This window comes from Protopterus annectens, chromosome 7.part1 (assembly GCF_019279795.1).
Source record: "Protopterus annectens isolate FY-2018-M chromosome 7.part1, PAN1.0, whole genome shotgun sequence".
Taxonomy (NCBI): Eukaryota; Metazoa; Chordata; order Ceratodontiformes; family Protopteridae; genus Protopterus; species Protopterus annectens.
Window position 1 is genome coordinate 77,077,100 of NC_056740.1, and position 20,246 is coordinate 77,097,345.

A 20,246-nucleotide genomic window follows, 5' to 3' on the forward strand; every position below is an offset into this window, starting at 1 on the left:
CTTTTTATAGGGATGCAGTGACTATTTAAATCGAGATGCAGAGGTTTTCCCTTGAACTTATGATGGGGCTCTGCCATCCAGAAAAAATAACTTTTTTTTTGCATTCATTTTTCAGTGTGGCACATTCTTGGTTGGCTGGTTCCACTGAAATAGTCTTCAATGAAAAAAAACTTTCATTAAAGTGATGTCAATGCATTTAATATCATGAGTATGGAGAAGAGGAAGTGTTGATTGTGACAAAGGAATTAAGAGATTAACAGAGTTAGACACCATTATTTAAGTGTTAATGAGCACTGTGAAACAGGTAAAAATGAGTTATTGTTTTGCACATAGGGAAGAAGGTGGGTTAGACAGTGGTTTGCACTACATGTAGTTTTGTGGTTTCAAAGGGAGAAGTCTAATGTATTTGTATATGTTAGTATGTGAGCTTTAGTGCATTGGGTAAAAAGAGGAAAGTAATAATAAGTGTTAGATTGGCTGATGAAGATAATTCTTTTGATGCAAGTCCATGTTTTAGGGGGCTGATTAGAAATTATGAAAATTCCTGTGTAATACATTATTGGGCCTCCACTGAAAATGGGTACTTTTTGGCCTAGTGGACCTTCCTGGTAAACAAATGAAGATAAATGAATAAATAGTATTAGGAAGATATTAAGAAGAAGTACTGTACATTGTATGGTTAATGAGTATCCTGGATAGGTGTGCATAGTTGCAAGGTACTAAGACAAAGGATTCTGATGAGTCTATTAATGGTAAAACCAACAGTAAGTAAAACAATGGCGAACAAAGGTTTGAGTGGTCTGGATGTGTTTGACATTAATTTATAAATATGCTCATCCAAGGGTGATGTGCTTGCAGAAACAACACAGAGAATTAAGAGCAGGATGTTATGTGATCCTATCTCGCCTACATTCAATACTGATGGGCTCGGAGCCGATCCCTCAGCTCCGACTCGGCACGGTATGCTATAGAGCGAGGCCTCTTATTGGCTGAGCTATTTCTTATCCCAGGATGCACCACCACTAATCCCCCAGATCTCGTTTGCCGCTTACAAGCTTAGACGTGGTCTCAACTTGGCTGGGCTAAGTACTAATTTTTTTAGGCTTTTCCTGTCAGAAATTTGCTGATTTTGAACCCAAAAGCTGTTTTAACAGCTATTACTTGTGTTTCGAGTGTGTATTGATTTTTCCTGTTGAGAATTTGTGTTTTTCGCAAAGGGAAGGCTTCCCGTTTTAGTTAGAGGGGCCTTCCCCTGTTGCTTTTACTGTCTTAGCTTTTCAGTTGTGGGTCAAGTACCCGTTTATGTTAGAGGGTCTTGACTCTCTCTCTCTCTCTCTCTTTTTCTGTATAACTTTTTTTTTGTGTCTGTACTTGTAAAAAAAAAAAATAAATATATATATATATATAAATAATAATTAATAATATTGATATATTTACTGTGACAAACTTTTCTTGCAAACTACTGTGTTTTGGCTATTTTGGCCATGTCTAAAGAACACAAACCCTCTGGGTTTAAAAAGTGCACGAGGTGTGGTTTTAAGATGTCCATAACGGACGACCACTCCTCGTGCGTTTACTGTTTAGGCGCCAAGCACCTACAAGAATCTTGTAGCGTGTGTCACGCTTTCTTGTCTAGAGTCCTCCAGGAGAGGAAGAACAAATTAATCCTTAAAGGATTAATCAAGCCTTCCTTTGAAGAGGCTTTATCTTCGTCTCCCTCTCCTTCAAAAAAGAAGAAAGCGTCGGCTCCGACCAGCCTGTCGGAACCGACTGCCAAGAAATCCAGACAGTCTTCTCCATCGGCTCCACGGACTTCGGAGCCGAGGGCAGAACGGTCTGCCTCGATGCCTCCTGCCTCGACCCCTCTGATTTCGGAGCCGAGGTCTGGGGCATCGAGAGGCGGGTCACCTTCATCGGCTCCACTGATATTGGAGCTTATGAGGGTTACCAGCTCAGACTCTTCTCCTTCGGAGCCGAAGTCCTTATCAGCACCGAGGGAAGTTGCCTCGAGGTCTCTCTCGGAGCCGATAGTGGTAGAGTCAATTCGGAGCCGGTCCCCTAGTCCTTTGGAGCCAATGGAGAAATTGGTTCGGACCCGATCGGTATCCTCCAGGTCATCCAAGATGTCTGATTCGGACATCGACAGGGTGCTCCTAAGACTTTTCCAGTCTCCGGTTCCAAAAGCTAGTTTCGGCTCCGGCCCATTCGGCTTCGGAGCCGATGGTCCACCTCTCTACTATGGTTCCTCCTCCAACAGCCTCGGCACCGTTGGAGCCGGTGCTGGTGGAACCGGTGGAGGTTCTAGGGTCGGGCCCGACCCTTACTCCAACTCCGGCTCTTGGGTCGGAGTTCAGTACATGGACTTCCTCCGTTGGCCCCGGGGGGATGCTTCGGGATTGATGTTTTCGGTCCCAAGTCTCCCTCTTGGTGCGTCGGCGGCGGGAGTACCGTCTACTGTTGTGGCCACGGAGGTGGGACCCTCCCAGGATTCTGGTGGTCCCGCCTTCAGGGCTGTGAGGAGTGCGTTAGCCAAATCTTCTTTGGCTACCTCCACGGTCTCCCCAGCTCCTTCCCTACATACCGAGACTGGGTCTTTAACAGTCCCCCTGTCTTTAGACAGCGGAGCCCCGGGGCCTGAGGTTACCCCCACTGGGGTTTCCCCCCCTCCTGGAGGTCCTTCTGAAGCCTCTTCAGAAGAACCCCCCCAGGAAGAGATTGTGCAAGAGGAAGCACGTTGACTCCCCTGATGAGTCTCTTACATCAGACACTGATCTCGATGATGCAGAGGGGTCCCCTAAGTCGTCCTCGGATGATGTCTCCTTTGCAGACATCCTGGAAGCCCTTAAACAACGAGGCGGCTGGCAGTGCAAACCCCCTTCTGCTGATGAGACGGTGTTCCTCAAGGCCTTCGGGGCTCAGCCCTCCGCCTCCTGGGTATCTCCGCCCTTCGACGAGCTCTTGGATTTGATTTGTCGAAGGGCGTGGGAGCACCCAGACTCTCTGGAACCGGTGCCTGCTCGTCCTAATAAATTTCTCTCAGCACCCCCTGAAAAAGAGTTTCTAACTAAAGGTGTGGCTGTAGATGCTTTGGTGGTGGCATCTGCTACCTAGCAAGATGTAGCAGAGGCTTCAACGTCCGTCCATCCTCCTAATAAGGAGTCTAGGAGCATGGATCGGTATGGAAAGCGCACCCTCAGTTCAGCGGCCTTTACCTTAAGGTCCTTGAACTACCTTACACACTTTACTAGATTTCAGAGGGATCTGATTAAAGAACTTTCCAATACCCTCTTGGGTAACCTGCCTGAGGAGCTGGCCCAGACGGTTGGCTCTCAGCTGGCTACGTTGTCATCCATTTCAAACTCGTCCATGAGGCTCATTTCTTATGCGGCCGAGTAGAGCGGCAGTACAGGCATTGCCCTACGGAGACAAGCCTGGCTTCACCTGTGTCATTTCGCGGAGGCCTTTAAGTCTTCCTTTGCCGACGCCCCCTTTGATGGGTCCTCCCTGTTTGGACCCAAGGTAAAGGACACACTGACCGCTGCGAACAAGAGGGTAAGACTGACTGCCGTGGGGCACGATTTTCCACTCCCTTCGGCCTTATCCCAAGGCTAAAAGAGGAGGGAAAATGTGGTTCCGTAGATCTCAGAAGCCTTACCCTCTCAGCAGGAGGATCCCCTTCCAGAGGCAGGAGGGGAAATTCTTCCGGAAGACGCCGTCCCAGAGGCAGCAGAGGCCCTCGCAACACTGGAGACCGCGAGTCCTTTCGTGGCTCTTCAGCTTTTCACAGTCCCTGAGGGATTGCCCGACTGTGCAGCTCCGAGCCAGTCGGGGTCATTCTCAAGCACCTAAAGGCCTGGGAAGGTATCACTCAGGATCGATGGGTGCTTCGAATTATCGCCGGAGGTTACACCATCCCTTTCTCTCACACACCATCCCACTCCAGAAGGATCCCGGACCCACCACCCAGTCAACGGGATACTGCAGCCTCAGAAGTTTCAAAGCTGCTGCAAAAAGGAGTCATCCAACCGGTCCCCGAAGACCAGATCGGATTAGGAACTTACTCAAGATTCTTTTTGGTGCCAAAAAAGACCGGGGACTTGAGGCCCATTCTGGACCTTAGCACTCTAAACCGTTCAGTCAGAAAGTCCAAGTTCCGAATGGTCACCCTACAAACTATTCTTCCATTGCTGGAGAAAGGTGTTTGGATGTGCTCCATAGATCTCAAGGACGCTTATTACCATATCATGGTACATCAGACGTCCAGGAGACATCTGCGCTTCAGCCTAGGAGGCAGTCATTTTCAATTCCGCGTGCTGCCCTTTGGTCTCACCACAGTCCCCAGGGTGTTCACCAAGTGTTTGGCAGTTGTGACTGCTCACCTGAGAAGTCTAGGATTCCAGGTGTTTCCATATCTAGACGACTGGCTCCTAACTGCCACCTCCAAGCATCTACTACTGAGGAGCCTTCAAGCCACCATATCACTGGGCAATTCCCTTGGAATCACCTTCAATTGGCCAAAATCTGTGTTGCTGCCATCTCAACGAATAAGATTCATAGGGGTAGAGATAGACTCAAACCAAATGCGGGTCTATCTACCTACAGACAGAATACAAACCATACAGACTCAAGTTCGAGCCTTACTTCCCAGGTCCAAAGCCCCAGCCAGAATGGTCCTGCAGCTTTTGGGATCCATGTCCGCCACGGTTCTTCTAGTCCCCTTGGCGAGGTTGCACATGAGAATTCTCCAGTGGCTTCTTTCAGCTCAGTGGTCCTTTCAGGAACTCCATCTCAGTCATCTCATATGGATCACGGAAACATGCAAACGAGACCTTCACTGGTGGCTAGTGCCCTCCAATTTGGATCAGGGACGACCCTTTGTTCCACCTCCTCCTTCGGCCACTTTGACCACGGACGCCTCCCAGATGGGGTGGGGGGGGCATTCCCTGGGCAGGTCAGTCCAAGGCAAATGGCAACCAGAGGAGACCCGTCTTCATATCAACATCCTAGAAATGAGGGCAGTGCTTCTGTCCCTTCAAGCCCTTCACAATTACCTCCCTCAGGGCGTAATTGCCGTTCACTCAGACAACATGGCAGTTGTCTGGTATCTGAACAAACAGGGAGGGACCAGATCCTATCCTCTTTGCAGAGAGGCCATGAGAGTTTGGGAATGGGCAGTGTCAACCAAACGCTTTCTACTGGCTACTCATATCCCGGGCAAATCCAATGTGATAGCCGACAAACTGAGCAGAACCATCCTCTCTCCCCACGAATGGTCTCTGAATATTACAGTGGCAAATCAGATATTCAGCAAATGGGGAATTCCATGTTGCGACCTCTTCGCGACTCCACTGAATCAAGTGCAAAAAGTTCTTCTCCCTCATCCCGGCCCCGGGGAAGAGCCCCATGGATGCTCTAGCCCTTCCTTGGCCCACCGGCTTGCTTTATGCCTTCCCCCCAGTTCCCCTCCTGCCCAAGGTGATCCAAAAGGCATCGGTCTTGGGAAGCAGAATGATCTTAGTTGCTCCTTACTGGCCTCGTCAAGTATGGTTCCCGTATCTTCAGAAGTATGCTCTGGAAGGTCCATGGTTCCTGGACCAGATCCCAGACCGTTTGGTTCATCAATCGGGACTATTCCACCAGTCCCTACACACCTTAAAATTGACGGCTTGGCTCCTCCTCTTCCAACAATAGTAAGGAGTCATACTTTGGATCCAGAAGTTGTACAGATCTTATCCTCGGCCCACAAGTCTGCTACAAAGAAATTGTATTCTAACAAATGGAAAAGATTTGCTATTTGGGCTCAACTCCGGGGCCTGGATCCCATCACTATTCCCATATCTGAAGTACTGAAATTTCTTACTTCCCTTTTTAATCAAGGCTCTTCAGTCTCTACCATAAAGGTTCAATTGGCAGCTATTTCCAATTTTCACGAATCTACAAACCCACCTTTAATGAGCAACAGATTATGTAAGACCTTCTTGAAAGGAGCTGCGCTTTTAAGACCTCCGATTTCCCATCCTGCTCCTCCATGGGATCTCGACATGGTGTTACGCGCCTTAACTTCATCCCCCTTCGAACCGGCAGCGACATGAGATTTAAAATTTTTATCGTGGAAGACTGCCTTTCTGGTGACTATTACTTCTGCCAGAAGGGTTTCAGAGCTTTAGGCTTTGTCTGTAAAACCTCCGTACTTGATTTTTCACAAAGACAGAGTATCTCTCAGGCCAAATCCTTCCTTTGTCCCTAAAGTCTGTTCCAGTTTCTGCCTACAGCAATCATTAGAACTTCCAGTCTTTTTTCCGAAGTATTCTAACAAAGCGGAATTCATATTCCACACATTGGATGTTCACAGGCAGTTGCGTTTCTATTTAGATAGGACCAAACAAACAAGAAAATCAGATCAGTTGTTTGTATCCTTTGCAGACAATAAATTGGGCAAAGCCGTCACAAAGGTCACTATTGCCAAATGGATTAGGGACTGCATTACTCAAGCTTATTCTTTTTCTAACAAAGAGCTTACTACCTCTGTCAAAGCTCATTCTACAAGGGCTATGGCTACTTCGATAGCATTTCATTCCAAGCTTGCCATTAGTGACATTTGTGCTGCGGCTACATGGTCTTCTCCGCACACTTTCATTTCCCACTACAAATTGGATGTGGCATCTAGAGGACGAGCTTCATTTGGTTCCACAGTGCTCAGGAGTGTTTTCCAATGAGCCACCCAGGATTTAGGTGCTAGGGATGCTGTCCCATCAGTATTGAATGTAGGCGAGATAGGATCACATAACATCTTTTAGGTATGTACTTACCATAACTTTAGATGTTTGGGATCCATCTTGCCTACATTCCTAATAACCCACCCTCCTTCCCCCTTCCTTGGAGATGAGAGGATATCAGAAGGTCAGAATCCTGTTGTTTCATCTTGAAACACCTAGCAATGTTATATAAACAAGTTGTGCATGTGTGCATGAATGCAGACAAACATGATCTGGGGGATTAGTGGTGGTGCATCCTGGGATAAGAAGTAGCTCAGCCAATAAGAGGCCTCGCTCTGTAGCATAGCGTGCTGAGTCGGAGCCGAGGGATCGGCTCCGAGCCCATCAGTATTGAATGTAGGCGAGATGGATCCCAAACATCTAAAGTTATGGTAAGTACATAACTAAAAGTTTCCAGTCGTAGCCAGATTGTATTCTTAAAATGGAGGTCATGATATTCTCTTCAAGGGCTAGATTTCTTGATTTGCATTACATTAATTGGCTATGAACTTTGCAATACATGAGCTTTAATGCAAGATTCTCTTAGTTAAAAAACTTTGCAATAAAAGACTTTTTATATAATCTTCTTATGCATGAACTTTGTTGTAACAATGTTATTTTTCTTGTTTTTTAGTATAATCAGAGTGCTTCTTATATTAAATAGGAAGCTATAAACAATCTGAAATTATTTGATGAATATAAGGGCAATACTTTTAGGTACTGGGTTAAGAAAAAATACATTTTGATGGTAGAGGTCATACAAGAAGGCAAGCAAACAGGATAGTGAAAGTGAGAATAAGTTCAAGATATCAGGGCAGTCTGTTGTGTTAATGACTTATTCTATTATAGGTAGGATGAGAGATATGGGGAAGTTGAAAGGTATCAAGCACAGCGGATAACGATCAAGGTGTCATGAAAGAGGAAAGTTAATATAATGAAAACAATTATAATAGCCTTTTTTCAGTGTTTAAAATGGGATGTTCCATCTCCAGTATACTTAGAGATATAATTTTTACAGCTGGCATTTTATATTCATTTGTCTTAATACATTAAATCTGGGAAAGAGAAGTGTTATCATTTCTAGTGAAATATATTGGGTAAGGAATGATAGGACTGTATGAAACAGTGTAATATATAATTTCACTACATAAAATAAAAACAAAAAGCCTCACCCTAATCATATTCAGCATCCTCACAAAGTCTTTATCAATGTCTGCCGATCATCCTCCATTCTTTCTCGTCTCTCTCCAAAGATGTTTGCTTACTTTTCTCAGTACCTACTCTCCATTACTTTTCCTCTTTAAAAGCATACCCATCCACCCAGTTCCATTTTCCCTCCTTGTGTTATCCCAAATAAATATTAGTTGCTCTCCTCTCAGCTTAATCAAGGAACTTTGCAGTAACAAAAGTACCATCTAACAGCCCCTCATTAAGATTGTCCAGATAACTTATTTCAGTTTACTATTTGCTCAGTTTTGCTCCTTCATTGTCATGTATGTAAGTATGGCATACCGTTCCAACTGCATAGTTTTAGATGTTTAAAACCTACTATCTCAAATATTGATTTATGTCTTAAGCCTGGGTTTTACCAGGTGACTAAGTCAGTTAATTTAATCCACCTTCTACTAATTAACATAGTTACTCATTATTGTTTCCTACATTATGGTAGACTTTTATTTAATTTCTCCTTTTGATGTATGTTGCAAATGAATGACATGTAATTGTAATAGTTATTTTTTTTGCTTAATGTGTGGATTTGAGGATTTTCAGTTTTAAACCCTGGGCTGAGTCTGAAAATTGTCTAGGTGGGTCAGTACTCTACTTCAGTTTACGAATGAATACATAAATAAATTAACTCCTGCTATTAGGAAAGAGAAAGGAAAGATGTAAGATAGTCATTGAAATATAGAGAGGGTATATGCTTGGTTTAGCTGAAGGGCTGGACACCATATTATTTGTTTAGGATTGTTTCTAAATGAGTAATTTGTTTTTAACAACTGAGAACAATTTAGTTAACCATGAGAAGAAAGGATGTATTAGACGTAAATGAACAATATATTTTGATCAGGTCCAGTAGTACCAAATGAGTATAGCAGTTACTAGAGTATAGTGCTAAAATCGCTATTATTAATTAAAGCAGGTATAACTGGATTATTGTTTTGCAGAGCTTCAGTGTCAGGGAAGTTTATAAGCAAATAGGAAAAACTATCTAATGGTAGACTACTTTCAAAAGATAGAAGCTTAGGGGCATTTTCAGTGAATTACTTTATTCAAAACTGTTTGAAAGATGCTTTAAAGAGATTGAAATATGTGCCATGAAATAAGAACTTAATATCAAAACATCTGTGGGTTTTCAGCAAAAGGTCAAATTAGATTTGTTTTTAATTTCTGCTTGAAGACATTGATCCATACAAGGATGGGAAAAGTGTAAAGCAAGTGTAAGAGTGGTGTTGAGTAAGTACTGACACATGAAGGCAAAAAGTGCTCTGGGAGAAAATAAGCTGGTTGGTTATGTGAAACAAAAATTGAGCTTAAACTGCAAAGAATTATGATTTGGTCTCTGCAGTGATAAACAGGTAGTTATATGTTCTTGAAATGAATATTAGAATTCACTTCTTGAGCATTGTTTTAGTCGGCTGTCAAGGTGAATTTCTTGACATCTATTTGTCAGGCATCTAATAAGGTTGTGATTGGCAAGTGCTCATAATCCTCTTTATGAAATTGAGAGTGTAAAAATGTGGTGAGGCAATAATTTCCTCTTGTGATAGAGTTTTTTGTATCCCTAGAGAATAATGCAAAGGAATGGTCGTAATACATAATTTACAGTGATACAGTAATACAATGAATAATGATGTATGATGTCATGTATGCATGAAAGTATTGAATGAAGATTTGATCATTGTTGTGCGTGTTAAGTAATGATGTTACTCCTGGTCTTCAAGTGCATGTGGATCTTTGACATCCATCTAACTTACCAACTCTGCAAAGGAGGATCATATCAACATCTCATTTAGAGCACAGAACTTTAACTTTAAGTTTAAATCATCCACGACCCTTCATATCCAGGCCACCATTTTTTTGAACTATTACCATCAGCCAGGAGTTATAGATTAATACGCACCAAAACAAACAGATATAAGAACATTTTTTTCCACAGGCCATCAAGTTCATAAACAGTTAATTCAACTTATTAGATTGGGGTATTCTTTTTACCAAGGATTCTGCAGTATAGTTTACATATTGTTAATACTTGATCTGAAGTAGGAGAATTCATTTGTCAGCAACCTGTGGGTATGGATCCGATATCGGATCCGAACTGGCATGGTTTATCCAGCTATGGATCCGAGCTCCTAGCTCCTCCCCTCACCCATAATGCCCTGCTCTCCCTACATGACCTCAGATCTAGTTTGCCACGTTCATGGTGACAGCTGGATTTTGAGCTCCTGTCAGCTAAGTGGTTTTTTGCTGTTTCTATATACATTTTCTGTCAGAAAATTATATATTTGTGTGAAAGTTGTAGGTTTTCCCTCTTTTGAGATAGTTTTTAGTTAATTTGGTTAATTTTTAGTATCCCTCCCCTCGCTGGTACGTAGCTGTCTGCTTGTGGTTTCTTTGGGGCCTTCTGTGTGAGTGGTTATTTTAAGTTAATTTACTTTAACTTCTTTAATTTAAAAAAAAAAAAAAAAAAAAAAAAATGTCTGAGGCCCCAAAGGCGATATTTTCAAAATGCTTCGAGTGTGGCCATAAGCTATCCCCTGCTGATGGCCACACTCAGTGCGTTCGATGCCTTGGGGTTGAACACCTCACTTCTGGGTGTTCAATCTGTGCAGGGTTCAACCCCAGGGCATTGAAGGAGCGGAGGTCGAAGCTGGTCCTGGTGGGTCTTTTGCCCCCGGACTCGGCTTCGGCCTCTGCCCCGTTGGTAGTTACCGCTCCGGCGGTTCCTGCTGTGCCTGCTCCCCCTCCTCCTCCCGGGATTCAAACTCCCTCTATGGGTTCGGAGGAGAGGGAAGCCAGGAAGAAGGACCGGAGAGAGAAGTACCACAAGTGGCGGGTCGAGACCTCCGTCTCAGCCCCGCCGGCTAAGCGGGCTTCTCCTCCGGCCTCTCTGGCTGTTGGATCTCCTCCTCCTCAGCTCTGGTCAGCTTCTTTTTCACCGGGGCCTGAGGAGGAGGAGGAGACCCGATCTCCGAGGCTATCGAGGCGGTACTCAAGGCCTACCTCAGTAGCCTCTTCGAGATCGACCTATAGTCTCTCTGACGCTGATCTGGACCGGTTCATCCAGGCCCAGATGCAGATGGGAGTGCTCCTGCCCCCCCCCCCCCGGGGGGGAGCTCAACCCGTTTTTTCAAGCCCATAGCTCCTTCTCCGACCCGCAACCCGGGCTCGGAGCACTCGGAGCTGGGCAGCTTAGGAGCCGGGGGTGGGTCGGCGCCGACAGTACTAGGTACTTCGGATCCGACCCTGCCCTCGAGTGTCGGATCCGACCTCGGAGCCTTGGCGAGCCGGATCCGAGGACTCAGTGTGCCTTCGGCGCCGTCCGTGTCGGAGCGCACTGGTCCCTCGGATCCAAGGGGCTCGGCGCCGGCTCTGATCCACTCCTCGGATCCGAGGGGGGAGCCGACTGTTGGATCCTTTGGTCAAGGTCGGCTCCCCTTCGGCTTTTGATGTAGTGGAGAGGGCTCTGTTGAGGGCATCCGGACCCCCGGTCCTTGCTTCGGCTCCGTACCGCACTCCATCTGCTCTGGGTCAGGCTTCCATCACCCGGACACTGGGACAGCCCGCTTCACTGCCCCAAGCAGTTCCTTTGGAACTAGACACAGCTTGCGAGGGCTCCTCGGACAGCCCCCCGAGGAAGCACCTCGCAAGCACACGTGTAAGAGGAGGCACATAGACTCCCCCGAGTCTTTGACTGAAGACACGGACTTGGAGGAAGGGGAAGGCTCCCCAAGATCACCCCTTGAGGATGTCTCATTTGGAGACCTCATGGAAATGCTTCGTATAAGTGGTGGGTGGTCTGCCCCAAAGTCTTCCTCGGATGAGTCCGTGTTCTTGGAGGCATTTGAAGCGGGCCCGTCTACCTCTTGGGTGTCCCCTCCTGCCGACCCCCTGGTGGACCTCATTACCACCAGGGTGTGGAAGGAACTGGACACCGTGGAGCCAGTCCCGATGAGGCCGGACAGGATTCTCAGCCCCCCTGCTGACCATGCCCATTGGAGTAAGGGACCCCCTGTAGATGCCATGTTGACGGCAGCAGCCACCAAGAGGGAACTCGCTCAAGAGAGTCCCTCAGTCCATCCTCCGAGCAAGGAGTCTCGGATGATGGACCGCTTGGGGAAGCGTATGTTTAGTTCAGCGACCTTCTCAGTGAGGGCGCTTAACTACCTGGCACATGTCATTAGGATGCAGCGCAATCTTATTAAAGAATACGCTGCATCCCCCCCAGAGTCCATGTCGGAGGAGGACAAACTTTTGCACTCCACCCGTATGGCCACTCTCCGTTCCGTGACCAATACCTCTATGCGGTTACTTTCCCATGCTACAGAGGGAGCCGCTGGAGCTGCAGGAGTGGGCCTAGTCACGAGACGCCAGGCCTGGCTCCGCCATTGCAATTTCACGGAGCCCTTCAAGGCGTCATTCGCGAACGCCCCTTTTGATGGTTCTGCCCTTTTTGGCAAGACGGTTCGCGACACCTTGGTCCAGAGCGAGAAGGACGGGAAGATGCTGTCTGCCGTCGGAGTCCGCTTCTCTGTGCCGCAGAGGTCCTACTCCAGGAACCAAAAGGGCCAGAAGAAGATGTGGTTTCGGAAGTCGCATCAATCCCAACCCGCTCCGGACAACCAGTCCTTCCATGGCAGAGGAGGACAGGGAGGACGCCGCCCTAGGGGCAGAGGGGCTCCAAGGAACTTTGGGTCCAAAGAACCTTTCTCTGAATGGCCCGTGCAGCAACCCTGAGGGGTTGCCCGACTGCTCCACTCTGGAGGCAGTCGGGGGACGTTTTTCGGAGCACCTAGCGGCATGGGAGTCCATAACATCAGACCGCTGGGTCCTCCAAATTATATCCAGAGGATACAAAATCCCATTTCTTCATGTCCCAAAACTAAAATCGCTCCCCGACGTTCCACCCGATCAGAGGGAGGCAGCCTCAGCAGAAATTGGCTATCTGCTGAGGAAAAGAGCCATCCAGCCCGTCCCCCCAGACCAGCTCGGATCAGGGTTCTACTCCAGGTTCTTTTTAGTGCCAAAAAAGATGGGGGACCTAAGACCCATTCTGGACCTGTCCCTATTAAACCTGGCAGTTCCCAAGGAGAAGTTCCGAATGGTCACTTTACAATCCATCCTCCCCCTTCTGGGAGAAAATCACTGGATGTGCTCCATAGACCTCAAGGATGCATACTACCACATACTAATGGACAGACGATCCAGGAGGTTTCTTCACTTCCGGCTGGGAGCCAGTCACTACCAGTTCAGGGTCCTTCCCTTTGGTCTCACCACAGACCCCAGGGTGTTCACCAAAGTATTAGCAGTGGTTGCGGCCCACCTGAGACTTCAGGGGGTGCAGGTCTTTCCGTACCTGGACGACTGGCTTCTCACTGCCCCAACAAGGCATCTACTTTCCTTAGCAAGAGATTCCTTTCTTCGCCTAGCTCCGCAGCTAGGCATCACGATAAACGTAGGAAAGTCCAACCTGGCCCCTACTCAGTTAATAGAATTCATAGGAGCCAGATTAGACACGATGAATTCAAGAGCCTTTCTCACAACCGACAGAATTCGGAATCTGCGACTCCAGATGCGGGCCATCCTCCACTCAAACTCGGTTCCAGCAGAATTGGTCCTGAGGGCACTAGGCTCTATAGCGGCAGCGATTTCTCTTCTTCCACTCGCCCGCTTGAACATGCGGGTACTTCACTGGACACAAGTACAATGGTCATATCTTTTTCTCCCCCTACATCATCCCATTGCAATCAGCAAGGCTTGCAAGCGGTCTCTCTTGTGGTGGCTCCACTCCCCGGATCTCCAAGGAGGCCGCCCCTTTTATGCATCTCCCCCTCTTGCCACAGTGACCACGGACGCCTCCCGCCTCGGGTGGGGGGGGGCACTTTGTGGGCCGGACGGTCCAAGGCATGTGGAACGATTCAGAGACCTCCCTGCATATCAATGTTCTGGAGATGAGAGCGGTGCTCTTGGCGTTGCAAGCACTCCAAGCCTTTCTTCCCCTGGGAACAATTGTGATTCAATCAGACAACATGTCGGTGGTCTGGTACATCAACAAACAGGGGGGAACCAGGTCTTACCCCTTATGTCGAGAAGCCATGAGAGTGTGGCAATGGGCGATCGCCTCCAACTGCTTTTTCATCGCAACGCATATTCCGGGTCGGTCCAACATCCTTGCGGACAAACTCAGTCGCACCATTCTCTCCCCGTACGAGTGGTCTCTCAATGCTCAAGTAGCGAAACGGATCTTCGCACAATGGGGGACTCCTTGTTGCGATCTCTTTGCTTCTCCCTTAAACACCAAGTGCGACAGTTTTTTCGCTCTTATCCCACCTCCGGGGGATTTCCCCAGAGATGTTCTGGTGCATGCTTGGCCTCCCGGACTTCTTTATGCATACCCCCCTCTGCCTCTGATGCTCCAGGTACTCCAGAAAGCCTCCCGGTTGGGGAGCAGGATGATCCTCATACCCCCATTCTGGCCTCGACAGATCTGGTTCCCTTACCTGAGGTCTCATTCAGTGAATCCACCTTGGATTCTAGATCCCATTCCGGATCTGATTTCACACCCGTCGAACCTACCAATTCCAAACCTGGACAACTTGAAGCTGACTGCTTGGCTGCTCCAGTTCCACTCCTAATCAGGACTCTCGGTATCTCGTCCCCAGTTAAGGCCATTCTGGTAGCGGCTCACAAACCTTCAACCAGAAAAGTTTACCGCAGTAAATGGAAGCGCTTCTCCATTTGGGCGGAGCGGCAAGGTCTGGATCCCTTCACGGTTCCCCTGCCTTTGGTTCTAGACTTTCTTACTACTCTCTTTAATGATGACGCCAGTAGTTCCACGGTCAAAGTTCAGCTGGCGGCCATTTCTCACTACCATGTTGGTCATGACTCTGGGCCTCTTATGTCGGCCAAGTTATGTAAAATCTTCCTAAAAGGTACCTTTCTGCTTAGACCCCCTGTCAAGGAGACGGTTCCACCGTGTGATCTTTCTTTAGTTCTTCAGGCCTTGACCGCTCCCCACTTCGAACCTGCCACAGTAGATCTAAAATTCTTGTCTCTTAAGACTGCATTTTTAGTAGCCATTACTTCAGCTAGGAGAGTTTCTGAACTTCAAGCTCTGTCCATGAAACCGTCTTACTTGGTCTTCCATCCGGACCGGGTGTGCCTCAGGACTAATCCCCCTTTTCTTCCTAAGGTAGCTTTGGAAGCGAATATGAATCAGTCCATCAACCTCCCTGTTTTCTTCCCTAAATATCAGGACAAGGGTGAATACAAGCTGCACTCCTTGGATGTTCATAGGCAGCTTCGTTTTTATCTCAACAGGACAGCTGGTCATAGACAATCCGACCAGTTGTTCATTTCATTTGCCAAATTTAATCTGGGGAAACCAATCTCCAAAGTCTCCTTGTCACGCTGGATTTCACAGTGTATCCTATTAGCTTACCAAGCTTCTGGGAGGTCCGCACCGGAAGGAGTCCATGCCCATTCCACTCGGTCTGTTTCTACCTCAGCGGCCTATAGGGCTAGGGTTCCTCTCGATGATATTTGTTTAGCAGCCACTTGGGCTTCATCTCATACCTTTATTTCTCATTACAAGCTGGATATCACATCTAGAGGTAGAGCATCCTTTGGCTCCGTGGTGCTCCGGAATATCCTTCCATGATGGCCGCCCAAGACTCAGGTAGCTGGGCACTCTGTCCCACAGGTTGCTGACAAATGAATTCTCCTACTTCAGATTTAGAAGTTATGTACTTACCATAACGTTCCATCTGAGTAGGTGGATTCATTTGTCTGCAACCATCCCGCCCTCCTATCCCCCTGGCCTTGTCAGTTTCCTGCATAGAACGTGTTACCCTTTGTTTTGGGTATTTGGTACAGGGCAAACTCGATCTGAGGTCATGTAGGGAGAGCAGGGCATTATGGGTGAGGGGAGGAGCTAGGAGCTCGGATCCATAGCTGGATAAACCATGCCGGTTCGGATCCGATATCGGATCCATACCCACAGGTTGCAGACAAATGAATCCACCTACTCAGATGGAACGTTATGGTAAGTACATAACTTCTAATTTCTTTCAGAATTTATTTCAGTATTTCTTGCACTGAGTTGCACTTTGCACCTTGTATGAATATATATATTTACTTTTTTGACTTGTTTTTAAATAGTTGATGTATGTCATTTGCCTTGTTCTTAATAGTTGTATGTCTGTCATTTATATAACTCATACTTGGAGAGTCACTGAAACCAGAGTCAAATTTCTTGCATGCATGCATACTTGGCCAATAAATTTCATTCTGATTCTGAAAGAGTGAAGCAACCGTCTTATGTTGAGCATATTGAACAGCATTACTGATACTACACATTGAGCATATTGAACAGCATTACTGATACTACAAGTTGAGCATATTGAACAGCATTACTGATACTACACGATGAGCATATTGAACAGCATTACTGATACTACACGATGAGTATATTGAACAGCATTACTGATACTGCACGTTGAGCATATTGAGCAGCATTACTGATTCTACATGTTGAGCATATTGAACAGCATTACTGATACTACACGTTGAGCATATTGAACAGCATTACTGATGCTACACGTTGAGCATATTGAGCAGCAGTATCAGTAATGGAACATAGGCATCCAGGTGCTTGAGATGGGGAAAGCCCCTTGATCTCCTGGTATTGTGGTACAGGTGTACATGTTCACACTGTTCACCTACCAACATTGCATATTTTTATGTAGATACTAAGGAAAATATTTTTTGTAATACATTGGTTGGTTCACTGATCACAAGTTACCAGTTTCAAACAGAACTGAAATTTCTAAAAAAGCATAGATCATAATGATATTAATAGCATAAAAAGTTAATAATCCTTAGACCACATCCTGTCAAGTCACTCACATATATCCAACCTAACTATGCCTATCCTACATCACCCCACCCTACTACTAACACTCTTAACTACCCTTACCACTACCTATCTCTCAACCTCCTATGAACAAAGCTTACCCACAACTCTTACTATCCCACGCAAAGATACCCTAACTACTCCCCCACCTACACTCATTAACAATCTTAATATCATCTATAAAACCTCTTATCTTCTACCTAAATATCACCGTCTTACTCACACCAAATATTGTATTCATAACCCCAAAAAACGTGATATTTACCAGTACAAACCATCACAATTCTATAACCTTTTACTAATTAGCTCACTAATACATGGAGATATACACCCCAACCCAGGCCCTGACCTATCTCCAGTACTAAACAACTGCCATCTAGCTAATCCAAAGCCAACCCTAACTACAAAACCTCCCAAATCACTCTCAATTGCCCAACTTAATATACGTAGCATCTGCAATAAAATACCACAAATACATGCTTTACTTGAAGTCCAACAGTTCGACATTCTCTGTCTAACTGAAACATGGCTCAAACCTACAATAAAAGACAACGAAATTCTCCCCCCTGGCTACAATATCCTCAGACAGGACCGCTTAAACAAAAAAGGAGGTGGAGTAGCTATACTCTACAAAACAGGCCTGCACCTAACCATAATAAATCATACCCTATTAGCTGGCACAAATGCTGAATTAATTATCACAAAACTCCAAATTAATCCTCACAAAAATATAAATATTATCTGTACCTATATACCTCCGGGAAAAAATCCCACTATATTAGAAGACCTGCTAAACTGGCTTTCTCTAAATCTCCTCCAAGAAACAATACTTTTAGGAGACTTGAATATTGACTGGAACTCATGTGAACATACTAATCCATCTACTCTTATTAACCTGCATGGCTTTACTCAACACATAAACACCCCTACAAGAGCAAACAAGCATAGTAACAAAGAAGTAGTACTTGATTGGATCTTAACAAACAGTCCCCAGCAAAAATATACAGCAGGCACCCTCCCAGATGACCTTAGTGATCACTCCCTAACTTATATCATCAGGCATAAAACTAATCTTTCCATCCCAACCCAAGTTCGATCATCCCGCTGTAAAAGCATTTTGACCCCAATCTGTTTCAAAATGAACTTATGCAAGTCAACTGGTCACCTCTTAAAACACTCCCAATAGATGAAGTAGTTAACCACTTCAATAATACCTTTCTCACCATCCTTGAACACCATGCCCCACAGCGTTCCATACGTATTTAATCTAATACAGCTCCATGGCTCTCTAACAAAACTAGGCAACTAATTCTTAAAAGAAACAAAGCCTGGAACACATGGCGAACCACTAAAATATAACTGACCATCTCTCGTTTAAACAAAAAGAAATATGACGAAACACGCTATCCTAAATGATAAAAAACATTTCTACACTCAATTACAACAATCTTCCCTCCACCAACCAAATAAATTTTGGTCTGCTATTAATACTCTTCTATCCCCAGGTAAACCAGCCACACCTACTCCACAAGGCTCTAATACCAACTCCCCCTCAGAAATAGCTAATGCCTTTAACACCTTCTTTACTTCAGCCATTCTAAAGCTAGCTGAACAACAAAGCCCTGACATCTCCAAACTCACTAAGCCTAGCTCCACCCCTCCTCCATTTCACCTCCAACCCATATCTACCTCCTACATTTTGTCCTTACTTCAAAAACTTAAGCCAACAACCCCTTCAGCAGATAAATTACCTGCAGAATACCTCCAACTAGGTGCCAAAGCAATAGCATACCCCATCTCTCTACTAATTAATAGGACTGTAAAAGAATGTACTATCCCTTCTGTCTGGAAAATCTCCTACATCATCCCTCTCTTCAAAGGCGGTGACTCTTTAGAGTATTCTAACTACCGCCCCATAGCATTACTATCTCCTCTTGCAAAAATTATGGAGAAATGTATTCACAAACAGTTACTTAATCACCTGTTAAGCAACAATCTCCTAGCTAACTGCCAACATGGGTTTCGCCCATACCACAGTACTACCACCGCCCTACTATCCTTCATCGACTCTATCAACATAAATCGCAACAATAACACTACTTCTTCTGCATTCTTTGTAGACCTGTCTAAAGCCTTCGACATGGTTAATCATCAACTTCTCCTACAACGCTTACATTCCCTCTCTCTTGACAATCAAGCCTTAAGCTGGTTCACATCCTATCTTGAAAAACGCGAACAGGCAGTTCTCTGGGACAACCACCTCTCTAATCTTCTCCCCACCTCTATAGGAGTTCCTCAGGGCTCCATCTTAGGTCCTCTTCTGTTTTCCATTTTTATTAATGATCTACATCTAGCCACTCCTCTATCTACTTGTATTCAATATGCTGATGACACAACAATCATTTGCTCTGCCTCAACCCAGACTGAACTTCACTCACTAACACAGCACACCTTCACCACCATTGAGCAATGGTTCTCTAACCACTGTCTCCTACTTAACCCCAAAAAAACCAAACTTCTGCTCTTTCCACCCACTCACCTATCACCCTCCATTGATTTCACACTTACATCAAACAATGGCACTCTTATCACTCCTGACCAAACCACTAAACTCTTGGTATTACTATTGACAACCAACTAAAATTTGACTGTCATATCAACTCCACTATAAAAACAACTAACAGGAAACTTGGTTCACTCTATAGAATCAAATCTTTCCTAACCCCTGAGGCTAGAACTACTATAGCTAGAACCCACTTAATATCAACCCTTTTATATGCTTCTTCTATATACACTAATCTGTCTAAGTACAACCTCAATAAACTAACCACATCCTACAACAATATGCCAGATTTGCCACTGCCTCTCCATACAGAACTCACCATTGCTTGAATCTCATAAAACTAGGGTGGCTGGAACTACCCCATCTCATCCAATACTATCAACTCACTATTGCCCACAAAGTCCTCTACCACCCTGAAAACACACCAATGCTCTCTACCCTCATAAAGCCCTACCACAACATGAGGAATCTACGTTCCTGTAACAAAACTCTTGTAAAACCTCTAGAGCAAATAATGTAGCAGGTGACTCCATATTTTCTAACTCAATTGGCAAAATATGGAATCTACTACCACCAGACCTTACATCCCTGACTTCTATTCCACTATTTAAAACCAATCTAAAACTCTTCCTAACTAACCACTGGCTTTGCTCTTGCAATAACCCTGGGTAACCTTGCTCTCTTCCTTTCCTTCCCTCCTTCCTCTCACCTGATTTTCCTTTCCTCTCTTCCTTTAAAAAGGTTTCTGGCTATAGCTCATTAGTTATATAAAATTATAGATTTTGTTACTTATGTC

At 45.5% G+C, this 20,246-nt stretch overlaps 1 protein-coding gene across 1 annotated transcript in view; it reads left to right on the forward strand.

Moving 5' to 3' along the window:
• The window catches only part of LRRC49 (leucine rich repeat containing 49), a 2,278,115-nt gene that overhangs the window by 1,539,847 nt on the left and 718,022 nt on the right, over positions 1–20,246 (forward strand). The window lies entirely within an intron of this gene.